General features: G+C 45.4%; 7 non-coding genes and 6 pseudogenes across 7 annotated transcripts; 8 read left to right on the forward strand and 5 right to left on the reverse strand.

Moving 5' to 3' along the window:
* Nucleotides 1-8,511: 8,511 nt before the first annotated feature.
* Nucleotides 8,512-8,584, reverse strand: TRNAK-UUU (transfer RNA lysine (anticodon UUU)). Its single transcript has one exon. It is a non-coding gene; the product is annotated as a tRNA-Lys (tRNA).
* Nucleotides 8,585-9,903: 1,319 nt separating this feature from the next.
* Nucleotides 9,904-10,022, reverse strand: LOC149701235 (5S ribosomal RNA). The gene has a single exon (XR_016382229.1). It is a non-coding gene; the product is annotated as a 5S ribosomal RNA (ribosomal RNA).
* Nucleotides 10,023-10,369: 347 nt separating this feature from the next.
* LOC149701236 (5S ribosomal RNA) lies at nt 10,370-10,488 on the reverse strand. The gene has a single exon (XR_016382373.1). It is a non-coding gene; the product is annotated as a 5S ribosomal RNA (ribosomal RNA).
* Nucleotides 10,489-10,950: 462 nt separating this feature from the next.
* On the reverse strand, nt 10,951-11,023 carry TRNAN-GUU (transfer RNA asparagine (anticodon GUU)). Its single transcript has one exon. It is a non-coding gene; the product is annotated as a tRNA-Asn (tRNA).
* A 492-nt stretch (nt 11,024-11,515) lies between these two features.
* On the forward strand, nt 11,516-11,634 carry LOC149701238 (5S ribosomal RNA; annotated as a pseudogene).
* Nucleotides 11,635-11,769: 135 nt separating this feature from the next.
* Nucleotides 11,770-11,888, forward strand: LOC149701239 (5S ribosomal RNA; annotated as a pseudogene).
* Nucleotides 11,889-12,009: 121 nt separating this feature from the next.
* On the forward strand, nt 12,010-12,128 carry LOC149701240 (5S ribosomal RNA; annotated as a pseudogene).
* Nucleotides 12,129-12,713: 585 nt separating this feature from the next.
* LOC149701241 (5S ribosomal RNA) lies at nt 12,714-12,832 on the forward strand (annotated as a pseudogene).
* A 134-nt stretch (nt 12,833-12,966) lies between these two features.
* On the forward strand, nt 12,967-13,085 carry LOC149701242 (5S ribosomal RNA). Its single transcript, XR_016382146.1, has one exon. It is a non-coding gene; the product is annotated as a 5S ribosomal RNA (ribosomal RNA).
* Nucleotides 13,086-13,220: 135 nt separating this feature from the next.
* On the forward strand, nt 13,221-13,339 carry LOC149701243 (5S ribosomal RNA; annotated as a pseudogene).
* Nucleotides 13,340-13,717: 378 nt separating this feature from the next.
* Nucleotides 13,718-13,835, reverse strand: LOC149701244 (5S ribosomal RNA; annotated as a pseudogene).
* Nucleotides 13,836-22,152: 8,317 nt separating this feature from the next.
* On the forward strand, nt 22,153-22,225 carry TRNAN-AUU (transfer RNA asparagine (anticodon AUU)). The gene has a single exon. It is a non-coding gene; the product is annotated as a tRNA-Asn (tRNA).
* Nucleotides 22,226-24,943: 2,718 nt separating this feature from the next.
* TRNAN-AUU (transfer RNA asparagine (anticodon AUU)) lies at nt 24,944-25,016 on the forward strand. Its single transcript has one exon. It is a non-coding gene; the product is annotated as a tRNA-Asn (tRNA).
* The last annotated feature ends 1,003 nt before the right edge of the window (nt 25,017-26,019 follow it).

Below are 26,019 nucleotides of genomic sequence, written 5' to 3' on the forward strand. Positions count from 1 at the left end.
CTACGACCAACAGGAGCCGAGTAATTAAGCTAAACGTAAACAAACAACCCGTCCATAGGAAATGCAGTAGACTATATTTTGCAGGCCCATAACTCTGTGTCTACTAGAGATACGGGGATGTCCTTAGGATATGTTATAGTCCAAATTGTCCCCCATCTAACCATACTAAAAACATTGAGCTACGACAAACTCAAAGGACATCCCCGTATCTCCAATAGAAACAGAGTTACGAGCCTGCAAACTATAGTCTAATGCATTTCCTATGCAGGGGGTGTGTTTCGTTACGTTTTGCTTAAGTACTCGGCCCCTGTTTGTCGTAGCCCAAAGTTTTTAGTATGGTTAGATGGGGGACAATTTGGACTATAACATATCCTAAGGACATCCCCGTATCTCTAGTAGACACAGAGTTATGGGCCTGCAAAGTATAGTCTAATGCATTACCTATGGAGGGGTTTGTTTGTTTACGATTAGCTTAATTACTCGACTGCTGTTTGTCGTAGCTCAATGTTTTTAGTATGGTTAGATGGGGGACAAATTGGACTATAACATACTCAAAGGACATCCCCGTATCTCCAGTAGAAACAGAGTTACGAGCCTGCAAAGTATAGTCTAATGCATTTTCTATGGAGGGGTTTGTTTGTTCACGTATTGCTTAATTACTTGACCCTGTTCTTTCGATTAAAAATAATAACATATCTTTAGTGTAGCGGTTATCGCATCCGCCTCACTCTCGGAAGGCCACAGGTTCGAAACCGCGAAGTTTTTTTTTTGCTTGGAACATGCAAAGACCTTTATAATTATCCGAACATTTGTGTCAAGGTCACATTATTTACATCCCCGTATCTCTGGTAGAACCAGAGTTACGAGCCTGCAAAGTTTATTTTCAAAAATCAAAAGTAACCTTCTAACAATAAGTGAGACAAAAAATAAGTTGACGACGATATTGAGGTAGCCTCAAGTTTAAAGAATCCTTGTATGGGGAGCAAAGAGTACTATAACATATCCAAAGGAGATCCCAGTATCTCTTGTAGAACAAGAGTTATGAGCCTCCAAAGTTTAGTGCAAAAATCATAAGTAACATAATAAAAATAAGTGAGACGATACCAAAGTTGACGAACATTTTGCTTAATATCTCGGCCAATGTTTGTCGAAGCTCAATGTTTTTAGTATAATTAGATGGGGGACAATTAGGACTATAACATATCCTAAGGACATCCCCGTATCTCTAGTAGACACAGAGTTATGGGCCTGCAAAATATAGTCTACTGCATTTCCTATGGACGGGTTGTTTGTTTACGTTTAGCTTAATGACTCGGCCCCTGTTGGTCGTAGCTCAATATTTTTAGTATGGTTAGATGGGAGACATATTGGACTATAACATACTCAAAGGACATCCCCGTATCTCCAGTAGAAACAGATTTACGAGCCTGCAAAGTATAGTCTAATGCATTTCCTATGGAGGGGGTTGTTTCGTTACGTTTTGCTTAAGTACTCGGCCCCTGTTTGTCGTAGCCCAAAGTTTTTAGTAAGGTTAGATGGGGGACAATTTGGACTACAACATATCCTAAGGACATCCCCGTATCTCTAGTAGACACAGAGTTATGGGCCTGCAAAGTATAGTCTAATGCATTTCCTATGGAGGGGTTTGTTTGTTTACGATTAGCTTAATTACTCGACTGCTGTTTGTCGTAGCTCAATGTTTTTAGTATGGTTAGATGGGGGACAAATTGGACTATAACATACTCAAAGGACATCCCCGTATCTCCAGTAGAAACAGAGTTACGAGCCTGCAAAGAATAGTCTAATGTATTTTCTATGGAGGGGTTTGTTTGTTCACGTATTACTTAATTACTTGACCCTGTTCTTTCGATTAAAAATAATAACATATCTTTAGTGTAGCGGTTATCGCATCCGCCTCACTCTCGGAAGGCGACAGGTTCGAAACCGCGAAGTTTTTTTTATAATTATCCGAACATTTGTGTCAAGGTCACATTATTTACATCCCCGTATCTCTGGTAGAACCAGAGTTACGAGCCTCCAGAATTTAGTTTAATGTATTTGGGCTCGAACCACCAGCCTTTCGGTTAACAGCCGAACGCGCTAACCCTTGCGTCACGGAAGCCCAAAAATTAAATGGTCGTTAGGTATTGTGGAAAAACTTTGGTTTTTTACGTTACATTTGAGACTTCACAACACCGCTCCCGGGTGGGCTGGAACCACCAACCTTTTGGTTAACATCCGAACGCGCTAACTATGGAGCCACGGAAGCTCAGAAACTAAATGTTCGTCAGGTATTGTGGAAAAACTCTGACTTTTTACGTTACACTAGAGACCTCACAACACCGCTCCCGGGTGGGCTCGAACCACAAGCCTTTTGAATAACAGCTGAGCGCGCTAACCAGTGCGCCACGGAAGCCCAAAAATTATATGGTCGTCAGGTATTGTGGAAAAACTTTGGCTTTTTACGTTACATTTGAGATACCACAACACCGCTCCCTGGTGGGCTCGAACCACAAACCTATTGGTTAACAGCCGAACGCGCTAACTATTGAGCCACGGAAGCTCAGAAATTAAATGGTTGTCACGTATTGTGGAAAAGTTTTGACATTTTACGTCACATCAGAGACCTCACAACACCGCTCCCGGATGGGCTCGAACCACCAATTTTTCGGTTAACAGCCGAACGCGCTAACCATTGCGCCACGGAAGCCCAAAAATTAAATGGTCGTCAGGTACTGTGGAAAAACTTTGGGTTTTTACGTTACATTTGAGATCTTACAACACAGCTCCCGGGTGGGCTCGAACCACCAACCTTTCGGTTAACAGCTGAACGCGCTAACCATTGCGCCACGGAAGCCCAAAAATTAAATGTTCGTCAGGTATTGTGGAAAAACTCTGACTTTTTACGTTATATCTGAGACACCACATCACCGCTCCCGGGTGGGCTCGAACCACCAGCCTTTTGGATAACAGCTGAGCGCGCTAACCAGTGCGCCACGGAAGCCCAAAAATTATATGGTCATCAGGTATTGTGGAAAAACTTTGGCATTTTACATTACGTTTGAGATCCCACAACACCGCTCCCGGGTGGGCTCGAACCACCAACCTATTGGTTAACAGAAGAACGCGCTAACCATTGAGCCAAGGAAGCTCAGAAATGAAATGGTCGTCAGGTATTGTGGAAAAACTTTGACTTTTTACGTCACATTTGAGACTTCACAACACCGCTCCCGGATGGGCTCGAACCACCAACCTTTCGGTTAACAGCCGAACGCGCTAACCATTGCGCCACGGAAGCTCAAAAATTAAATGGTCGTCAGGTATTGTGGAAAAACTTTGGCTTTTTACGTTACATTTGAGATACCACAACACCGCTCCCGGATGGGGTCGAACCACCAACCTTTCGGTTAACAGCCGAACGCGCTAACCATTGCGCCACGGAAGCTCAAAAATTAAATGGTCGTCAGTTATTGTGGAAAAACTTTGACTTTTTACGTCACATCTGAGACCTCACAACACCGCTCCCGGATGGGCTCGAACCACCAACCTTTCGGTTAACAGCCGAACGCGCTAACCATTGCGCCACGGAAGCTCAAAAATTATATGGTCGTCAGGTATTGTAGAAAAACTTTGACTTTTTACGTCACATCTGAGACCTCACAACACCGCTCCCGGATGGTCTCGAACCACCAACCTTTCAGTTAACAGCCGAACGCGCTAACCATTGCGCCACGGAAGCCCAAAAATTAAATGGTCGTCAGGTATTGTGGAAAAACTTTGGCATTTTACATTACGTTTGAGATCCCACAACACCGCTCCCGGGTGGGCTCGAACCACCAACCTATTGGTTAACAGAAGAACGCGCTAACCATTGAGCCAAGGAAGCTCAGAAATGAAATGGTCGTCAGGTATTGTGGAAAAACTTTGACTTTTTACGTCACATTTGAGACTTCACAACACCGCTCCCGGATGGGCTCGAACCACAAACCTTTTGAATAACAGCTGAACGCTCTAACCATTGCGCCACGGAAGCCCAAAAATTAAATGTTCGTCAGTTATTTTTAAAAAACTCTGAATTTTACGTTACATCTAAGACCTCACAACACCGCTCCCGGATGGGCTCGAACCACCAACCTTTCGGTTAACAGCCGACGGCGTTAACCATTGCGCAACGGAAGCCCAAAGATTAAATGTTCGTCAGGTATTGTGGAAAAACTTTGGATTTTTACGTTACACGTGAGATTTTACAACACCGCTCCCGGGTGGGCTCGAACCACCAACCTTTCGGTTAACAGCCGAACGCGCAAACCATTGCGCCACGGAAGCTCAGAAATGAAATGGTCGTCAGGTATTGTGCAAAAAACTTGACTTTTTACGTCACATCTGAGACCTCACAACACCGCTCCCGGATGGGCTCGAACCACCAACCTTTCGGTTAACAGCCGAACGCGCTAACCATTGCGCCACGGAAGCTCAAAAATTAAATGGTCGTCAGGTATTGTGGAAAAACTTTGACTTTTTACGTCACATCTGAGACCTCACAACACCGCTCCCGGATGGTCTCGAACCACCAACCTTTCAGTTAACAGCCGAACGCGCTAACCATTGCGCTACGGAAGCCCAAAAATTAAATGGTCGTCAGGTATTGTGGAAAAACTTTGGCATTTTACATTACGTTTGAGATCCCACAACACCGCTCCCGGGTGGGCTCGAACCACCAACCTATTGGTTAACAGAAGAACGCGCTAACCATTGAAACAAGGAAGCTCAGAAATGAAATGGTCGTCAGGTATTGTGGAAAAACTTTGACTTTTTACGTCACATTTGAGACTTCACAACACCGCTCCCGGATGGGCTCGAACCACAAACCTTTTGAATAACAGCTGAACGCTCTAACCATTGCGCCACGGAAGCCCAAAAATTAAATGTTCGTCAGTTATTTTTAAAAAACTGTGAATTTTACGTTACATCTAAGACCTCACAACACCGCTCCCGGATGGGCTCGAACCACCAACCTTTCGGTTAACAGCCGACGGCGTTAACCATTGCGCAACGGAAGCCCAAAGATTAAATGTTCGTCAGGTATTGTGGAAAAACTTTGGATTTTTACGTTACACGTGAGATTTTACAACACCGCTCCCGGGTGGGCTCGAACCACCAACCTTTCGGTTAACAGCCGAACGCGCAAACCATTGCGCCACGGAAGCTCAGAAATGAAATGGTCGTCAGGTATTGTGGAAAAACTTTGACTTTTTACGTCACATCTGAGACCTCACAACACCGCTCCCGGATGGGCTCGAACCACCAACCTTTCGGTTAACAGTCGAACGCGCTAACCATTGCGCCACGGAAGCTCAAAAATTAAATGGTCGTCAGGTATTGTGGAAAAACTTTGACTTTTTACGTCACATCTGAGACCTCACAACACCGCTCCCGGATGGTCTCGAACCACCAACCTTTCAGTTAACAGCCGAACGCGCTAACCATTGCGCCACGGAAGCCCAAAAATTAAATGGTCGTCAGGTATTGTGGAAAAACTTTGGCATTTTACATTACGTTTGAGATCCCACAACACCGCTCCCGGGTGGGCTCGAACCACCAACCTATTGGTTTACAGAAGAACGCGCTAACCATTGAGCCAAGGAAGCTCAGAAATGAAATTGTCGTCAGGTATTGTGGAAAAACTTTGACTTTTTACGTCACATTTGAGACTTCACAACACCGCTCCCGGATGGGCTCGAACCACAAACCTTTTGAATAACAGCTGAACGCTCTAACCATTGCGCCACGGAAGCCCAAAAATTAAATGTTCGTCAGTTATTTTTAAAAAACTGTGAATTTTACGTTACATCTAAGACCTCACAACACCGCTCCCGGATGGGCTCGAACCACCAACCTTTCGGTTAACAGCCGACGGCGTTAACCATTGCGCAACGGAAGCCCAAAGATTAAATGTTCGTCAGGTATTGTGGAAAAACTTTGGATTTTTACGGTACACGTGAGATTTTACAACACCGCTCCCGGATGGGCTCGAACCACCAACCTTTCGGTTAACAGCCGAACGCGCTAACCATTGCGCCACGGAAGCTCAGAAATGAAATGGTAGTCAGGTATTGTGAAAAAACTTTGACTTTTTACGTCACATCTGAGACCTCACAACACCGCTCCCGGATGGTCTCGAACCACCAACCTTTCAGTTAACAGCCGAACGCGCTAACCATTGCGCCACGGAAGCCCAAAAATTAAATGGTCGTCAGGTATTGTGGAAAAACTTAGGCATTTTACATTACGTTTGAGATCCCACAACACCGCTCCCGGGTGGGCTCGAACCACCAACCTATTGGTTAACAGAAGAACGCGCTAACCATTGAGCCAAGGAAGCTCAGAAATGAAATGGTCGTCAGGTATTGTGGAAAAACTTTGACTTTTTACGTCACATTTGAGACTTCACAACACCGCTCCCGGATGGGCTCGAACCACAAACCTTTTGAATAACAGCTGAACGCTCTAACCATTGCGCCACGGAAGCCCAAAAATTAAATGTTCGTCAGTTATTTTTAAAAAACTGTGAATTTTACGTTACATCTAAGACCTCACAACACCGCTCCCGGATGGGCTCGAACCACCAACCTTTCGGTTAACAGCCGACGGCGTTAACCATTGCGCAACGGAAGCCCAAAGATTAAATGTTCGTCAGGTATTGTGGAAAAACTTTGGATTTTTACGTTACAGGTGAGATTTTACAACACCGCTCCCGGGTGGGCTCGAACCACCAGCCTTTCGGTTAACAGCCGAACGCGCAAACCATTGCGCCACGGAAGCTCAGAAATGAAATGGTCGTCAGGTATTGTGGAAAAACTTTGACTTTTTACGTCCCATCTGAGACCTCACAACACCGCTCCCGGATGGGCTCGAACCACCAACCTTTCGGTTAACAGCCGAACGCGCTAACCATTGCGCCACGGAAGCTCAAAAATTAAATGGTCGTCAGGTATTGTGGAAAAACTTTGACTTTTTACGTCACATCTGAGACCTCACAACACCGCTCCCGGATGGTCTCGAACCACCAACCTTTCAGTTAACAGCCGAACGCGCTAACCATTGCGCCACGGAAGCCCAAAAATTAAATGGTCGTCAGGTATTGTGGAAAAACTTTGGCATTTTACATTACGTTTGAGATCCCACAACACCGCTCCCGGGTGGGCTCGATCCACCAACCTATTGGTTAACAGAAGAACGCGCTAACCATTGAGCCAAGGAAGCTCAGAAATGAAATGGTCGTTAGGTATTGTGGAAAAACTTTGACTTTTTACGTCACATTTGAGACTTCACAACACCGCTCCCGGATGGGCTCGAACCACAAACCTTTTGAATAACAGCTGAACGCTCTAACCATTGCGCCACGGAAGCCCAAAAATTAAATGTTCGTCAGTTATTTTTAAAAAACTGTGAATTTTACGTTACATCTAAGACCTCACAACACCGCTCCCGGATGGGCTCGAACCACCAACCTTTCGGTTAACAGCCGACGGCGTTAACCATTGCGCAACGGAAGCCCAAAGATTAAATGTTCGTCAGGTATTGTGGAAAAACTTTGGATTTTTACGTTACACGTGAGATTTTACAACACCGCTCCCGGGTGGGCTCGAACCACCAACCTTTCGGTTAACAGCCGAACGCGCAAACCATTGCGCCACGGAAGCTCAGAAATGAAATGGTCGTCAGGTATTGTGGAAAAACTTTGACTTTTTACGTCACATCTGAGACCTCACAACACCGCTCCCGGATGGGCTCGAACCACCAACCTTTCGGTTAACAGCCGAACGCGCTAACCATTGCGCCACGGAAGCTCAAAAATTAAATGGTCGTCAGGTATTGTGGAAAAACTTTGACTTTTTACGTCACATCTGAGACCTCACAACACCGCTCCCGGATGGTCTCGAACCACCAACCTTTCAGTTAACAGCCGAACGCGCTAACCATTGCGCCACGGAAGCCCAAAAATTAAATGGTCGTCAGGTATTGTGGAAAAACTTTGGCATTTTACATTACGTTTGAGATCCCACAACACCGCTCCCGGGTGGGCTCGAACCACCAACGTATTGGTTAACAGAAGAACGCGCTAACCATTGAGCCAAGGAAGCTCAGAAATGAAATGGTCGTCAGGTATTGTGGAAAAACTTTGACTTTTTACGTCACATTTGAGACTTCACAACACCGCTCCCGGATGGGCTCGAACCACAAACCTTTTGAATAACAGCTGAACGCTCTAACCATTGCGCCACGGAAGCCCAAAAATTAAATGTTCGTCAGTTATTTTTAAAAAACTGTGAATTTTACGTTACATCTAAGACCTCACAACACCGCTCCCGGATGGGCTCGAACCACCAACCTTTCGGTTAACAGCCGACGGCGTTAACCATTGCGCAACGGAAGCCCAAAGATTAAATGTTCGTCAGGTATTGTGGAAAAACTTTGGATTTTTACGGTACACGTGAGATTTTACAACACCGCTCCCGGATGGGCTCGAACCACCAACCTTTCGGTTAAAAGCCGAACGCGCTAACCATTGCGCCACGGAAGCTCAGAAATGAAATGGTAGTCAGGTATTGTGAAAAACTTTGACTTTTTACGTCACATCTGAGACCTCACAACACCGCTCCCGGATGGTCTCGAACCACCAACCTTTCAGTTAACAGCCGAACGCGCTAACCATTGCGCCACGGAAGCCCAAAAATTAAATGGTCGTCAGGTATTGTGGAAAAACTTAGGCATTTTACATTACGTTTGAGATCCCACAACACCGCTCCCGGGTGGGCTCGAACCACCAACCTATTGGTTAACAGAAGAACGCGCTAACCATTGAGCCAATGAAGCTCAGAAATGAAATGGTCGTCAGGTATTGTGGAAAAACTTTGACTTTTTACGTCACATTTGAGACTTCACAAAACCGCTCCCGGATGGGCTCGAACCACAAACCTTTTGAATAACAGCTGAACGCTCTAACCATTGCGCCACGGAAGCCCAAAAATTAAATGTTCGTCAGTTATTTTTAAAAAACTCTGAATTTTACGTTACATCTAAGACCGCACAACACCGCTCCCGGATGGGCTCGAACCACCAACCTTTCGGTTAACAGCCGAACGCGCTAACCATTGCGCCACGGAAGCTCAGAAATGAAATGGTCGTCAGGTATTGTGGAAAAACTTTGGCTTTTTACGTTACATTTGAGACTTCACAACACCGCTCCCGGGTGGGCTCGAACCACCAACCTTTTGGTTAACATCCGAACACGCTAATCATGGAGCCAAGGAAGCTCAGAAATGAAATTGTCGTCAGGTATTGTGGAAAAACTTTGACTTTTTACGTTACATCTAAGACCTCACAACACCGCTCCCGGATGGGCTCGAACCACCAACCTTTCGTTTAACAGCCGACGGCGTTAACCATTGCGCAACAATAGCCCAAAGATTAAATGTTCGTCAGGCATTGTTGAAAAACTTTGGATTTTTACGTTACACGTGAGATTTCACAACACCGCTCCCGGGTAGGCTCGAACCACCAACCTTTCGGTTAACAGCCGAACGCGCTAACCATTGCGCCACGGAAGCCCAAAAATTAAATGGTCATCAGGTATTGTGGAAAAAAAACAAAAGTGAAAAAGCCAGCGGCACGCAGTATTCCCAAGTACTGTATGCGCTCGACGCTGCTTAACTTCGGTGATCGGACGAAAACCGGTGATTTCAGCGTGATGTGGCCGTTGCCGAGAGTGCTGGTTAATAATTCGAATTTAAATTAAGTGAGACAAATTAACCTTCATCTTTTTAAAACAAAAACAAAAAGAAAATATGTTTGCTTTTTTCATATCTATTGGAATTTAAAAGAGGAAAAAAAAGTGAAAAAAGCCAACGGCACGCAGTGTTCCTAAGTGGTCTCCTACCCAAGTACTGACTGCGCTCGACGCTGCTTAACTTCGGTGATCGGACGAGAACCGGTGTTCTCAGCGTGATATGGCCGTTGCCGAGAGTCATAGTTAATCATTTGAATTTAATTAACCTTCATCATTATAAAACAATATCAAAAAGAAGATATGTTTGCTTTTTTCATATCTGGTGGAATTTCAAAGAGGAAATAAAAGTGAATAAGCCAACGTCACGCAGTGTTTTCAAGTACTGACTGCGCTCGACGCTGCTAAACTTCGGTGATCGGACGAGAACCGGTGTTTTCAGCGTCATATGGGCGTTGACGAGAGTGCTAGTTAATAATTTTCAATTTAATTAACCTTCATGTTTATAAATCAATAAAAAAAGAAGATATGTTTGCTTTTTTCATATCTGGTGGAATTTATAAGAGGAATCAAAAAGGAAAAAGCCAACGGCACGCAGTGTTCCTAAGTCGTCTCCCTCCCAAGTACTGACTGCGCTCGACGCTGCTTAACTTCGGTGATCGGACGAGAACCGGTGTTTTCAGCGTGATATGGCCGTTGTCGAGAGTGATAGTTAATAATTTGAATTTAAAGTTTCAAAGTTTCAAAGTTTATTTGGCATAGTTTAGTACAAAACCTCATGAGGAGGGACCAAGTCTTCAAGCGACTTATTGCCCTCCTTAAATTTCTTAAGATTAACGACAATTGGACAACAAAATTAGATAAAGAACATTAAAAGAGAATAACCACAAAAAAAATAATATATATTAAAATTTAAATAAAGTTTTGCAAATACATGGATATAGTTTAATATCTTTTGTAAAGCATGACTTTACAAACCTTAATTAACCTTCATCTTTATAAAACAATAACAAAAAGAAAATATGTTTGCTTTTTTCATATCTGGTGGAATTTAAAAGAAGAACGCGCTAACCATTGAGCCACGGAAGCCCAAAAATTAAATGGTCGTCCGGTATTGTGGAAAAACTTTGGCTTTTTACGTTACATTTGAGACTTCACAACACCGCTCCCGGGTGGGCTCGAACCACCAACCTTTCGGTTAACAGCCGAACGCGCTAACCATTGCGCCACGGAAGCTCAGAAATGAAATTGTCGTCAGGTATTGTGGAAAAACTTTGACTTTTTACGTCACATCTGAGAACCTCACAACACCGCTCCCGGGTGGGCTCGAACCACCAACCTATTGGTTAACAGCCGAATGCGCTAACCATTGAGCCACGGAAGCCCAAAAATTAAATGGTCGTCAGGTATTGTGGAAAAACTTTGGCTTTTTATGTTATTGTTTTAAAAAGATGGTTAATTTGTGTCACTTAATTTAAATTCGAATTATTAACTAGCACTCTCGGCAACGGCCATATCACGCTGAAAACAAAGGTTCTCGTCCGATCACCGAAGATAAACAGCGTCGAGCGCAGTCAGTACTTGGGAACACTGCGTGCCGTTGGCTTTGTCACTTTTGTTTTCTCTTTTAAATTCCACCAGATATGAAAAAAGCAAACATATCTTCTTTTTGTTATTGTTTTATAAAGATGAATGTTAATTAAATTCAAATTATTAAATAGCACTCTCGGCAACGGCCATATCACGCTGAAAACACCCTTTCTCGTCCGATCACCGATGTTAAGCAGCGTCGAGCGCTGTCAGTACTTTGGAGGGAGACCAATTAGGAACACTGCGTGCCGTTGGGTTTTTCACTTTTATTCGTCTTTTAAATTCCAATAGATTTGAAAAAAGCAAACATATTTTCTTTTGTTATTGTTTTAAAAAGATGAAGGTTAATTGGTTTCACTTATTTTAAATTCGAATTATTAACTACCAATCTCGGCAACGGCCATATCACGCTGAAAACACCCGTTCTCGTCCGATCACCGAAGTTAAGCAGCGTCGAGCGCTGTCAGTACTTTGGAGGGAGACCAATTAGGAACACTGCGTGCCGTTGGGTTTTTCACTTTTATTCGTCATTTAAATTCCAATAGATTTGAAAAAAGCAAACATATCTTCTTTTTGTTATTGTTTTATAAAAATGAAGGTTAATTAAATTCAAATTATTAAATAGCACTCTCGGCAACGGCCATATCACGCTGAAAACAGGGGTTCTCGTCCGATCACCGAAGTTAAGCAGCGTCGAGCGCAGTAAGTACTTGGGAGGGAGACAACTTAGGAACACTGCGTGCCGTTGGCTTTTTCACTTTTCTTCCTCTTTTAAATTCCAATAGATATGAAAAAAGCAAACATATTTTCTTTTGCTATTGTTTTAAAAAGATGAAGGTTAATTTATCTCACTTAATTTAAATTCGAATTATTAACTAGCACTCTCGGCAACAGCCATATCACGCTGAAAACACCGGTTCTCGCCCGATCACCGAAGTTAAGCAGCGTCGAACGCAGTCAGTACTTGGGAACACTGCGTGCCGTTGGCTTTGTCACTTTTGTTTCCTCTTTTAAATTCCACCAGATATGAAAAAAGCAAACATATCTTCTTTTTGTTATTGTTTTATAAAGATGAATGTTTATTAAATTCAAATTATTAAATAGCACTCTCGGCAACGGCCATATCACGCTGAAAACACCCGTTTTCGTCCGATCACCGAAGTTAAGCAGCGTCGAGCGCAGTCAGTACTTGAAAACACTGCGTGCCGTTGGCTTTGTCACTTTTATTTCCTCTTTTAAATTCCACCAGATATGAAAAAAACAAACATATCTTCTTTTTGTTATTGTTTTATAAAAATGAAGGTTAATTAAATTCAAATTATTAAATAGCACTCTCGGCAACGGCCATATCACGCTGAAAACAAAGGTTCTCGTCCGATCACCGAAGTTAAGCAGCGTCGAGCGCAGTCAGTACTTGGGAGAGAGACCGATTAGGAACACTGCGTGCCGTTGGGTTTTTCACTTTTCTTCGTCTTTTAAATTCCAATAGATATGAATAAAGCAAACATATTTTCTTTTGTTATTGTTTTAAAACGATGAAGGTTAATTTGTCTCACTTAATTTAAATTCTGATTATAACTAGCACTTTGGGCAACGGCCATATCACGCTGAAAACACCGGTTCTCGTCCGATCACCGAAGTTAAGCAGCGTCGAGCGCAGTCAGTACTTGGGAGGGAGACCACTTAGGAACACTGCGCGCCGTTGGCTTTTTCAATTTTTTTCCTCTTTTAAATTCCAATAGATATGAAAAAAGCAAACATATTTTCTTTTGTTATTGTTTTAAAAAGATGAAGGTTAATTTGTCTCACTTAATTTAAATTCGAATTATTAACTAGCACTCTCGGCAACGGCCATATCACGCTGAAAACAAAGGTTCTCGTCCGATCACCGAAGATAAACAGCGTCGAGCGCAGTCAGTACTTGGGAGGGAGACCACTTAGGAACACTGCGTGCCGTTGGCTTTTTAACTTTTCTTCCTCTTTTAAATTCCAATAGATATGAAAAAAGCAAACATATTTTCTTTATGTTATTGTTTTAAAATGATGAAGGTTAATTTATATCACTTAATTTAAATTCGAATTATTAACTAGCACTCTCGGCAACGGCCATATCACCCTGAAAACACCGGTTCTCGTCCGATCACCATAATTAAGCAGCGTCGAGCAGTCAGTACTCCACGCTGCTTAACCGGTTTTTCAGCGTGATATGGCCGTTGCCGAGAGTGCTATTTAATAATTTGAATTTATTTAACCTTCATCTTTATAAAACAATAACAAAAAGAAAATATTTTGCTTTTTCCATATCTATTGGAATTTAAAACAGGAGAAAAAATGTGAAAAAGCCAATGGCACGCAGTGTTCCTAAGTGGTCTCCCTCCCAAGTATTGACTGCGCTCGACGCTGCTAACGTCGGCGATCGGACGAGAACCGGTGTTCTCAGCGTGATATGGCCGTTGCCGAGAGGTCTAGTTAATAATTCGAATTTAAATTTAGTGAGACAAATTAACCTTCATCTTTTAAACAATGGCTTTTTAATTTTTTTCCTCTTTTAAATTCCAATAGATATGAAAAAACAAACATATCTTCTTTTTGTTATTGTTTGATAAAGATGAAAAGCTTTGACTTTCTACGTTAGTTCTAAAACTTCACACCATCGTTCCCGGATGGGCTCGAACCACCGACCTTTCAGTTAACAGCTGAACGCGCTAACTATTGCGCCCCGGAAGCCCAAAAATTAAATGTTCTTCAGGTATTGTGGAAAAACTTTGACATTTTACGTTACATCTGAGACTTGAAATGGTCGTCAAAGTTTTTCCACAATACCTGACAACCATTTAATTTCTGAGCTTCCGTGGCTCAATGGTTAGCGCGTTCGGCTGTTAACCAATAGGTTGGTGGTTCGAGCCCATTTGGGAGCGGTGTTGTGGGATCTCAAATGTAACGTAGAAAGCCAAAGTTTTTGCACAATAAATGACGACCATTTAATTTTTGGGCTTCCGTGGCGCAATGGTTAGCGCGTTCGGCTGTTAACCAATAGGTTGGTGGTTCGACCCCATCCGGGAGCGGTGTTTTGAGGTCTCAGATTTGACGTAAAAAGTCAAGGTTTTTACACAATACCTGACGAGCATTTAACTTTTGGGCTTCCGTGGCGCAATGGTTAGCGCGTTCGGCTGTTAACCAATAGGTTGGTGGTTCGAGCCCATCCGGGAGCGGTGTTGTGAGGTCTCAGATGTGACGTAAAAAGTCAAGTTTTTTGCACAATACCTGACGAGCATTTAGCTTTTGGGCTTCCGTGGCGCAATGGTTAGCGCGTTCGGCTGTTAACCAATAGGTTGGTGGTTCGAGCCCACCCGGGAGCGGTGTTGTGTGATCTCAAATGTAACGTAGAAAGCCAAAGTTTTTCCACAATACCTGACAACCATTTAATTTCTGAGCTTCCGTGGCTCAATAGTTAGCGCGTTCGGCTGTTAACCAATAGGTTGGTGGTTCGAGCCCACCCGGGAGCGGTGTTGTGGGATCTCAAATGTAACGTAGAAAGCCAAAGTTTTTGCACAATAAATGACGACCATTTAATTTTTAGGCTTCCGTGGCGCAATGGTTAGCGCGTTCGGCTGTTAACCAATAGGTTGGTGGTTCGACCCCATCCGGGAGCGGTGTTTTGAGGTCTCAGATTTGACGTAAAAAGTCAAGGTTTTTACACAATACCTGACGAGCATTTAACTTTTGGGCTTCCGTGGCGCAATGGTTAGCGCGTTCGGCTGTTAACCAATAGGTTGGTGGTTCGAGCCCATCCGGGAGCGGTGTTGTGAGGTCTCAGATGTGACGTAAAAAGTCAAGGTTTTTACACAATACCTGACGAGCATTTAACTTTTGGGCTTCCGTGGCGCTATGTTTAGCGCGTTCGGCTGTTAACCAATAGGTTGGTGGTTCGAGCCCATCCGGGAGCGGTGTTGTGAGGTCTCAGATGCGACGTAAAAAGTCAAGGTTTTTACACAATACCTGACGAGCATTTAATTTTTGGGCTCCCGTGGCGCAATGGTTAGCACGTTCAGCTGTTAATCGAAAGGTTGGTGGTTCGAGCCCGCCCGGAAGCGGTATTGTGTGGTCTCAGATGTAGCGTAAAAAGTCAAAACTTTTCCACAATACGTGACAACCATTTAATTTCTCAGCTTCCGTGGCTCAATGGTTAGCGCGTTCGGCTGTTAATCGAAAGGTTGGTGTTTCGAGCCCATCCGGGAGCGGTGTTGTGAGGTCTCAGATGTAGCGTGAAAAGTCAAACTTTTTCCATAATACGTGATAACCATTTATTTTCTGAGCTTCCGTGGCTCAATGGTTAGCGCGTTCGGCTGTTAACCAATAGGTTGGTGGTTCGAGCCCACCCGGGAGCGGTGTTTTGGGATCTCAAATGTAACGTAAATAGCCAAAGTTTTTCCACAATACCTGACGACCATTTAATTTTTGGGCCTCAGTGGCGCAATGGTTAGCGCGTTCAGCTGTTAACCGAAAGGTTGGTGGTTCGAGCCCACCCGGGAGAGGTGTTGTGGGGTCTCATATGTAACGTAGAAAGCCAAAGTTTTTCCACAATACCTGACAACCGTTTAATTTCTGAGCTTCCGTGGCTCAATGGTTAGCGCGTTCAGCTGTTAACCAATAGGTTGGTGGTTCGAGCCCAAACGAGACAGGATTTGTGGGGTCTCAGAAGTAGCGTGAAAAGTCGTAACTTTTCAACAATACCTGACAACCATTTAATTATTGGGCGTCCGTGGCGCAATGGTTAGCGCGTTCGGCTGTTAACCAATAGGTTGGTGGTTCGAGCCTATCCGGGAGCGGTGTTGTGGGGTCTTAGATGTGACGTAAAAAGTCAAGGTTTTTACACAATATCTGACGAGCATCTAATTTTTGGGCTTCCGTGGCGCAATGGTTAGCGCGTTCAGCTGTTAATCGAAAGGTTGGTGGTTCGAGCCCACCAGGGAGAGGTGTTGTGGGGTCTCAAATGTAACGTAGAAAGCCAAAGTTTTTCCACAATACCTGACAACCGTTTAATTTCTGAGCTTCCGTGGCTCAATGGTTAGCGCGTTCAGCTGTTAACCAATAGGTTGGTGGTTTGAGCCCACCCGGGAGCGGTGTTGTGTGATCTCAAGTGTAACGTAGAAAGCCAAAGTTTTTCCACAATACCTGACGACCATTTAATTTTTGGGCTTCCGTGGCGCAATGGTTAGCGCGTTCGGCTGTTAACCAATAGGTTGGTGGTTCGAGCCCATCCGGGAGCGGTGTTGTGAGGTCTCAGATGTGACGTAAAAAGTCAAGGTTTTTACACAATACCTGACGAGCATTTAACTTTTGGGCTTCCGTGGCGCAATGGTTAGCGCGTTCGGCTGTTAACCAATAGGTTGGTGGTTCGAGCCCATCCGGGAGCGGTGTTGTGAGGTCTCAGATGTGACGTAAAAAGTCAAGTTTTTTGCACAATACCTGACGAGCATTTAGCTTTTGGGCTTCCGTGGCGCAATGGTTAGCGCGTTCGGCTGTTAACCAATAGGTTGGTGGTTCAAGCCCACCCGGGAGCGGTGTTGTGTGATCTCAAATGTAACGTAGAAAGCCAAAGTTTTTCCACAATACCTGACAACCATTTAATTTCTGAGCTTCCGTGGCTCAATGGTTAGCGCGTTCGGCTGTTAACCAATAGGTTGGTGGTTCGAGCCCACCCGGGAGCGGTGTTGTGGGATCTCAAATGTAACGTAGAAAGCCAAAGTTTTTGCACAATAAATGACGACCGTTTAATTTTTGGGCTTCCGTGGCGCAATGGTTAGCGCGTTCGGCTGTTAACCAATAGGTTGGTGGTTCGACCCCATCCGGGAGCGGTGTTTTGAGGTCTCAGATTTGACGTAAAAAGTCAAGGTTTTTACACAATACCTGACGAGCATTTAACTTTTGGGCTTCCGTGGCGCAATGGTTAGCGCGTTCGGCTGTTAACCAATAGGTTGGTGGTTCGAGCCCATCCGGGAGCGGTGTTGTGAGGTCTCAGATGTGACGTAAAAAGTCAAGGTTTTACACAATACCTGACGAGCATTTAACTTTTGGGCTTCCGTGGCGCTATGTTTAGCGCGTTCGGCTGTTAACCAATAGGTTGGTGGTTCGAGCCCATCCGGGAGCGGTGTTGTGAGGTCTCAGATGTGACGTAAAAAGTCAAGGTTTTTACACAATACCTGACGAGCATTTAATTTTTGGGCTCCCGTGGCGCAATGGTTAGCACGTTCAGCTGTTAATCGAAAGGTTGGGGGTTCGAGCCCACCCGGGAAAGGTGTTGTGGGGTCTCAAATGTAACGTAGAAAGCTAAAGTTTTTCCACAATAGCTGACAACCATTTAATTTCTGAGCTTCCGTGGCTCAATGGTTAGCGCGTTCGGCTGTTAACCAATAGGTTGGTGGTTCGAGTCCATCCGGGAGCGGTGTTGTGTGATCTCAAATGTAACGTAGAAAGCCAAAGTTTTTCCACAATACCTGACGACCATTTAACTTTTGGGCTTCCGTGGCGCAATGGTTAGCACGTTCGGCTGTTAACCAATAGGTTGGTGGTTCGAGCCCATCCGGGAGCCGTGTTGTGAGGTCTCAGATGTGACGTAAAAAGTCAAGGTTTTCCACAATACCTGACAACCATTTAATTTCGGAGCTTCCGTGGCTCAATGGTTAGCGCGTTCGGCTGTTAACCAATAGGTTGGTGGTTCGAGCCCACCCGGGAGCGGTGTTGTGGGATCTGAAATGTAACGTAGAAAGCCAAAGTTTTTGCACAATAAATGACGACCATTTAATTTTTGGGCTTCCGTGGCGCAATGGTTAGCGCGTTCGGCTGTTAACCAATAGGTTGGTGGTTCGACCCCATCCGGGAGCGGTGTTGTGAGGTCTCAGATGTGACGTAAAAAGTCAAGGTTTTTACATAATACCTGACGAGCATTTAACTTTTGGGCTTCCGTGGCGCAATGGTTAGAGCGTTCGGCTGTTAACCAATAGGTTGGTGGTTCGAGCCCATCCGGGAGCGGTGTTGTGAGGTCTCAGATGTGACGTTAAAATCAAGGTTTTTACACAATACCTGACGAGCATTTAATTTTTGGGCTCCCGTGGCGTTATGGTTAGCACGTTCAGCTGTTAATCGAAAGGTTGGTGGTTCGAGCCCACCCGGGAAAGGTGTTGTGGGGTCTCAAATGTAACGTAGAAAGCTAAAGTTTTTCCACAATAGCTGACAACCATTTAATTTCTGAGCTTCCGTGGCTCAATGGTTAGCGCGTTCGGCTGTTAACCAATAGGTTGGTGGTTCGAGCCCATCCGGGAGCGGTGTTGTGTGATCTCAAATGTAACGTAGAAAGCCAAAGTTTTTCCACAATACTTGACGACCATTTAATTTTTGGGCTTCCGTGGCGCAATGGTTAGCGCGTTCGGCTGTTAACCAATAGGTTGGTGGTTCGACCCCATCCGGGAGCGGTGTTGTGGGATCTGAAATGTAACGTAGAAAGCCAAAGTTTTTGCACAATAAATGACGACCATTTAATTTTTCGGCTCCCGTGGCGCTATGGTTAGCGCGTTCAGCTGTTAATCGAAAGGTTGGTGGTTCGAGCCCACCCGGGAAAGGTGTTGTGGGGTCTCAAATGTAACGTAGAAAGCTAAAGTTTTTCCACAATAGCTGACAACCATTTAATTTCTGAGCTTCCGTGGCTCAATGGTTAGCGCGTTCGGCTGTTAACCAATAGGTTGGTGGTTCGAGCCCATCCGGGAGCGGTGTTGTGTGATCTCAAATGTAACGTAGAAAGCCAAAGTTTTTCCACAATACTTGACGACCATTTAATTTTTGGGCTTCCGTGGCGCAATGGTTAGCACGTTCGGCTGTTAACCAATAGGTTGGTGGTTCGAGCCCATCCGGGAGCCGTGTTATGAGGTCTCAGATGTGACGTAAAAAGTCAAGGTTTTCCACAATACCTGACAACCATTTAATTTCGGAGCTTCCGTGGCTCAATGGTTAGCGCGTTCGGCTGTTAACCAATAGGTACGTGGTTCGAGCCCACCCGGGAGCGGTGTTGTGGGATCTGAAATGTAACGTAGAAAGCCAAAGTTTTTGCACAATAAATGACGACCATTTAATTTTTGGGCTTCCGTGGCGCAATGGTTAGCGCGTTCGGCTGTTAACCAATAGGTTGGTGGTTCGACCCCATCCGGGAGCGGTGTTGTGAGGTCTCAGATGTGACGTAAAAAGTCAAGGTTTTCCACAATACCTGACAACCATTTAATTTCGGAGCTTCCGTGGCTCAATGGTTAGCGCGTTCGGCTGTTAACCAATAGGTTGGTGGTTCGAGCCCACCCGGGAGCGGTGTTGTGGGATCTGAAATGTAACGTAGAAAGCCAAAGTTTTTGCACAATAAATGACGAGCATTTAACTTTTGGGCTTCCGTGGCGCAATGGTTAGCGCGTTCGGCTGTTAACCAATAGGTTGGTGGTTCGAGCCCATCCGGGAGCGGTGTTGTGAGGTCTCAGATGTGACGTTAAAAGTCAAGGTTTTTACACAATACCTGACGAGCATTTAATTTTTGGGCTCCCGTGGCGCTATGGTTAGCGCGTTCAGCTGTTAATCGAAAGGTTGGTGGTTCGAGCCCACCCGGGAAAGGTGTTGTGGGGTCTCAAATGTAACGTAGAAAGCTAAAGTTTTTCCACAATAGCTGACAACCATTTAATTTCTGAGCTTCCGTGGCTCAATGGTTAGCGCGTTCGGCTGTTAACCAATAGGTTGGTGGTTCGAGCCCATCCGGGAGCGGTGTTGTGTGATCTCAAATGTAACGTAGAAAGCCAAAGTCTTTCCACAATACTTGACGACCATTTAATTTTTGGGCTTCCGTGGCGCAATGGTTAGCACGTTCGGCTGTTAACCAATAGGTTGGTGGTTCGAGCCCATCCGGGAGCCGTGTTGTGAGGTCTCAGATGTGACGTAAAAAGTCAAGGTTTTCCACAATACCTGACAACCATTTAATTTCGGAGCTTCCGTGGCTCAATGGTTAGCGCGTTCGGCTGTTAACCAATAGGTACGTGGTTCGAGCCCACCGGGAGCGGTGTTGTGGGATCTGAAATGTAACGTAGAAAGCCAAAGTTTTTGCACAATAAATGACGACCATTTAAATTTTGGGCTTCCGTGGCGCAATGGTTAGCGCGTTCGGCTGTTAACCAATAGGTTGGTGGTTCGACCCCATCCGGGAGCGGTGTTGTGAGGTCTCAGATGTGACGTAAAAAGTCAAGGTTTTTACATAATACCTGACGAGCATTTAACTTTTGGGCTTCCGTGGCGCAATGGTTAGCGCGTTCGGCTGTTAACCAATAGGTTGGTGGTTCGAGCCCATCCGGGAGCGGTGTTGTGAGGTCTCATATGTGACGTAAAAAGTCAAGGTTTTTACACAATACCTAACGATCATTTAACTTTTGGGCTTCCGTGGCGCAATGGTTAGCGCGTTCGGCTGTTAACCAATAGGTTGGTGGTTCGACCCCATCCGGGAGCGGTGTTGTGAGGTCTCAGATGTGACGTAAAAAGTCAAGGTTTTTACATAATACCTGACGAGCATTTAACTTTTGGGCTTCCGTGGCGCAATGGTTAGCGCGTTCGGCTGTTAACCAATAGGTTGGTGGTTCGAGCCCATCCGGGAGCGGTGTTGTGAGGTCTCAGATGTGACGTAAAAAGTCAAGGTTTTTACACAATACCTGACGAGCATTTAATTTTTGGGCTCCCGTGGCGCAATGGTTAGCACGTTCAGCTGTTAATCGAAAGGTTGGTGGTTCGAGCCCACCCGGGAAAGGTGTTGTGGGGTCTCAAATGTAACGTAGAAAGCTAAAGTTTTTCCACAATAGCTGACAACCATTTAATTTCTGAGCTTCCGTGGCTCAAGGGTTAGCGCGTTCGGCTGTTAACCAATAGGTTGGTGGTTCGAGCCCATCCGGGAGCGGTGTTGTGTGGTCTCAAATGTAACGTAGAAAGCCAAAGTTTTTCCACAATACCTGACGACCATTTAATTTTTGGGCTTCCGTGGCGCAATGGTTAGCACGTTCGGCTGTTAACCAATAGGTTGGTGGTTCGAGCCCATCCGGGAGCCGTGTTGTGAGGTCTCAGATGTGACGTAAAAAGTCAAGGTTTTCCACAATACCTGACAACCATTTAATTTCGGAGCTTCCGTGGCTCAATGGTTAGCGCGTTCGGCTGTTAACCAATAGGTTGGTGGTTCGAGCCCACCCGGGAGCGGTGTTGTGGGATCTGAAATGTAACGTAGAAAGCCAAAGTTTTTGCACAATAAATGACGACCATTTAATTTTTGGGCTTCTGTGGCGCAATGGTTAGCGCGTTCGGCTGTTAGCCAATAGGTTGGTGGTTCGACCCCATCCGGGAGCGGTGTTGTGAGGTCTCAGATGTGACGTAAAAAGTCAAGGTTTTTACATAATACCTGACGAGCATTTCACTTTTGGGCTTCCGTGGCGCAATGGTTAGCGCGTTCGGCTGTTAACCAATAGGTTGGTGGTTCGAGCCCATCCGGGAGCGGTGTTGTGAGGTCTCAGATGTGACGTTAAAAGTCAAGGTTTTTACACAATACCTGACGAGCATTTAATTTTTGGGCTCCCGTGGCGCTATGGTTAGCGCGTTCAGCTGTTAATCGAAAGGTTGGTGGTTCGAGCCCACCCGGGAAAGGTGTTGTGGGGTCTCAAATGTAACGTAGAAAGCTAAAGTTTTTCCACAATAGCTGACAACCATTTAATTTCTGAGCTTCCGTGGCTCAATGGTTAGCGCGTTCGGCTATTAACCAATAGGTTGGTGGTTCGAGCCCATCCGGGAGCGGTGTTGTGTGATCTCAAATGTAACGTAGAAAGCCAAAGTTTTTCCACAATACTTGACGACCATTTAATTTTTGGGCTTCCGTGGGGCAATGGTTAGCGCGTTCGGCTGTTAACCAATAGGTTGGTGGTTCGAGCCCATCCGGGAGCGGTGTTGTGAGGTCTCAGATGTGACGTAAAAAGTCAAGGTTTTTACACAATACCTGACGAGCATTTAACTTTTGGGCTTCCGTGGCGCAATGGTTAGCGCGTTCGGCTGTTAACCAATAGGTTGGTGGTTCGAGCCCACCCGAGAGCGGTGTTGAGGGATCTGAAATGTAACGTAGAAAGCCAAAGTTTTTGCACAATACCTGACGAGCATTTAACTTTTGGGCTTCCGTGGCGCAATGGTTAGCGCGTTCGGCTGTTAACCAATAGGTTGGTGGTTCGAGCCCATCCGGGAGCGGTGTTGTGAGGTCTCAGATGTGACGTTAAAAGTCAAGGTTTTTACACAATACCTGACGAGCATTTAATTTTTGGGCTCCCGTGGCGCTATGGTTAGCGCGTTCAGCTGTTAATCGAAAGGTTGGTGGTTCGAGCCCACCCGGGAAAGGTGTTGTGGGGTCTCAAATGTAACGTAGAAAGCTAAAGTTTTTCCACAATAGCTGACAACCATTTAATTTCTGAGCTTCCGTGGCTCAATGGTTAGCGCGTTCGGCTGTTAACCAATAGGTTGGTGGTTCGAGCCCATCCGGGAGCGGTGTTGTGTGATCTCAAATGTAACGTAGAAAGCCAAAGTCTTTCCACAATACTTGACGACCATTTAATTTTTGGGCTTCCGTGGCGCAATGGTTAGCACGTTCGGCTGTTAACCAATAGGTTGGTGGTTCGAGCCCATCCGGGAGCCGTGTTGTGAGGTCTCAGATGTGACGTAAAAAGTCAAGGTTTTCCACAATACCTGACAACCATTTAATTTCGGAGCTTCCGTGGCTCAATGGTTAGCGCGTTCGGCTGTTAACCAATAGGTACGTGGTTCGAGCCCACCCGGGAGCGGTGTTGTGGGATCTGAAATGTAACGTAGAAAGCCAAAGTTTTTGCACAATAAATGACGACCATTTAAATTTTGGGCTTCCGTGGCGCAATGGTTAGCGCGTTCGGCTGTTAACCAATAGGTTGGTGGTTCGACCCCATCCGGGAGCGGTGTTGTGAGGTCTCAGATGTGACGTAAAAAGTCAAGGTTTTTACATAATACCTGACGAGCATTTAACTTTTGGGCTTCCGTGGCGCAATGGTTAGCGCGTTCGGCTGTTAACCAATAGGTTGGTGGTTCGAGCCCATCCGGGAGCGGTGTTGTGAGGTCTCATATGTGACGTAAAAAGTCAAGGTTTTTACACAATACCTAACGATCATTTAACTTTTGGGCTTCCGTGGCGCAATGGTTAGCGCGTTCGGCTGTTAACCAATAGGTTGGTGGTTCGACCCCATCCGGGAGCGGTGTTGTGAGGTCTCAGATGTGACGTAAAAAGTCAAGGTTTTTACATAATACCTGACGAGCATTTAACTTTTGGGCTTCCGTGGCGCAATGGTTAGCGCGTTCGGCTGTTAACCAATAGGTTGGTGGTTCGAGCCCATCCGGGAGCGGTGTTGTGAGGTCTCAGATGTGACGTAAAAAGTCAAGGTTTTTACACAATACCTGACGAGCATTTAATTTTTGGGCTCCCGTGGCGCAATGGTTAGCACGTTCAGCTGTTAATCGAAAGGTTGGTGGTTCGAGCCCACCCGGGAAAGGTGTTGTGGGGTCTCAAATGTAACGTAGAAAGCTAAAGTTTTTCCACAATAGCTGACAACCATTTAATTTCTGAGCTTCCGTGGCTCAAGGGTTAGCGCGTTCGGCTGTTAACCAATAGGTTGGTGGTTCGAGCCCATCCGGGAGCGGTGTTGTGTGGTCTCAAATGTAACGTAGAAAGCCAAAGTTTTTCCACAATACCTGACGACCATTTAATTTTTGGGCTTCCGTGGCGCAATGGTTAGCACGTTCGGCTGTTAACCAATAGGTTGGTGGTTCGAGCCCATCCGGGAGCCGTGTTGTGAGGTCTCAGATGTGACGTAAAAAGTCAAGGTTTTCCACAATACCTGACAACCATTTAATTTCGGAGCTTCCGTGGCTCAATGGTTAGCGCGTTCGGCTGTTAACCAATAGGTTGGTGGTTCGAGCCCACCCGGGAGCGGTGTTGTGGGATCTGAAATGTAACGTAGAAAGCCAAAGTTTTTGCACAATAAATGACGACCATTTAATTTTTGGGCTTCCGTGGCGCAATGGTTAGCGCGTTCGGCTGTTAACCAATAGGTTGGTGGTTCGACCCCATCCGGGAGCGGTGTTGTGAGGTCTCAGATGTGACGTAAAAAGTCAAGGTTTTTACATAATACCTGACGAGCATTTAACTTTTGGGCTTCCGTGGCGCAATGGTTAGCGCGTTCGGCTGTTAACCAATAGGTTGGTGGTTCGAGCCCATCCGGGAGCGGTGTTGTGAGGTCTCAGATGTGACGTTAAAAGTCAAGGTTTTTACACAATACCTGACGAGCATTTAATTTTTGGGCTCCCGTGGCGCTATGGTTAGCGCGTTCAGCTGTTAATCGAAAGGTTGGTGGTTCGAGCCCACCCGGGAAAGGTGTTGTGGGGTCTCAAATGTAACGTAGAAAGCTAAAGTTTTTCCACAATAGCTGACAACCATTTAATTTCTGAGCTTCCGTGGCTCAATGGTTAGCGCGTTCGGCTATTAACCAATAGGTTGGTGGTTCGAGCCCATCCGGGAGCGGTGTTGTGTGATCTCAAATGTAACGTAGAAAGCCAAAGTTTTTCCACAATACTTGACGACCATTTAATTTTTGGGCTTCCGTGGGGCAATGGTTAGCGCGTTCGGCTGTTAACCAATAGGTTGGTGGTTCGAGCCCATCCGGGAGCGGTGTTGTGAGGTCTCAGATGTGACGTAAAAAGTCAAGGTTTTTACACAATACCTGACGAGCATTTAACTTTTGGGCTTCCGTGGCGCAATGGTTAGCGCGTTCGGCTGTTAACCAATAGGTTGGTGGTTCGAGCCCACCCGAGAGCGGTGTTGAGGGATCTGAAATGTAACGTAGAAAGCCAAAGTTTTTGCACAATACCTGACGAGCATTTAACTTTTGGGCTTCCGTGGCGCAATGGTTAGCGCGTTCGGCTGTTAACCAATAGGTTGGTGGTTCGAGCCCATCCGGGAGCGGTGTTGTGAGGTCTCAGATGTGACGTAAAAAGTCAAGGTTTTTACACAATACCTGACGAGCATTTAATTTTTGGGCTTCCGTGGCACAATGGTTACCGCGTTCAGCTGTTAATCGAAAGGTTGGTGGTTCGAGCCCACCCGGGAGAGGTGTTGTGGGGTCTCAAATGTAACGTAGAAAGCCAAAGTTTTTCCACAATACCTGATAACAATTTAATTTCTGAGCTTCCGTGGCTCAATGGTTAGCGCGTTCGGCTGTTAACCAATAGGTTGGTGGTTCGAGCCCATCCGGGAGCGGTGTTGTGAGGTCTCAGATGTGTCGTAAAATGTCAAGGTTTTTACACAATACCTGACGAGCATTTAACTTTTGGGCTTCCGTGGCGCAATGGTTAGCGCGTTCGGCTGTTAACCAATAGGTTGGTGGTTCGAGCCCATCCGGGAGCGGTGTTGTGAGGTCTCAGATGTGACGTAAAAAGTCAAGTTTTTTGCACAATACCTGACGAGCATTTAGCTTTTGGGCTTCCGTGGCGCAATGGTTAGTGCGTTCGGCTGTTAACCAATAGGT

The sequence above is a fragment of the Phalangium opilio genome, unplaced genomic scaffold, assembly GCF_054372755.1.
Source record: "Phalangium opilio isolate 3A_F unplaced genomic scaffold, DU_Popi_V2 ptg000019l_1, whole genome shotgun sequence".
Taxonomy (NCBI): domain Eukaryota; kingdom Metazoa; phylum Arthropoda; class Arachnida; order Opiliones; family Phalangiidae; genus Phalangium; species Phalangium opilio.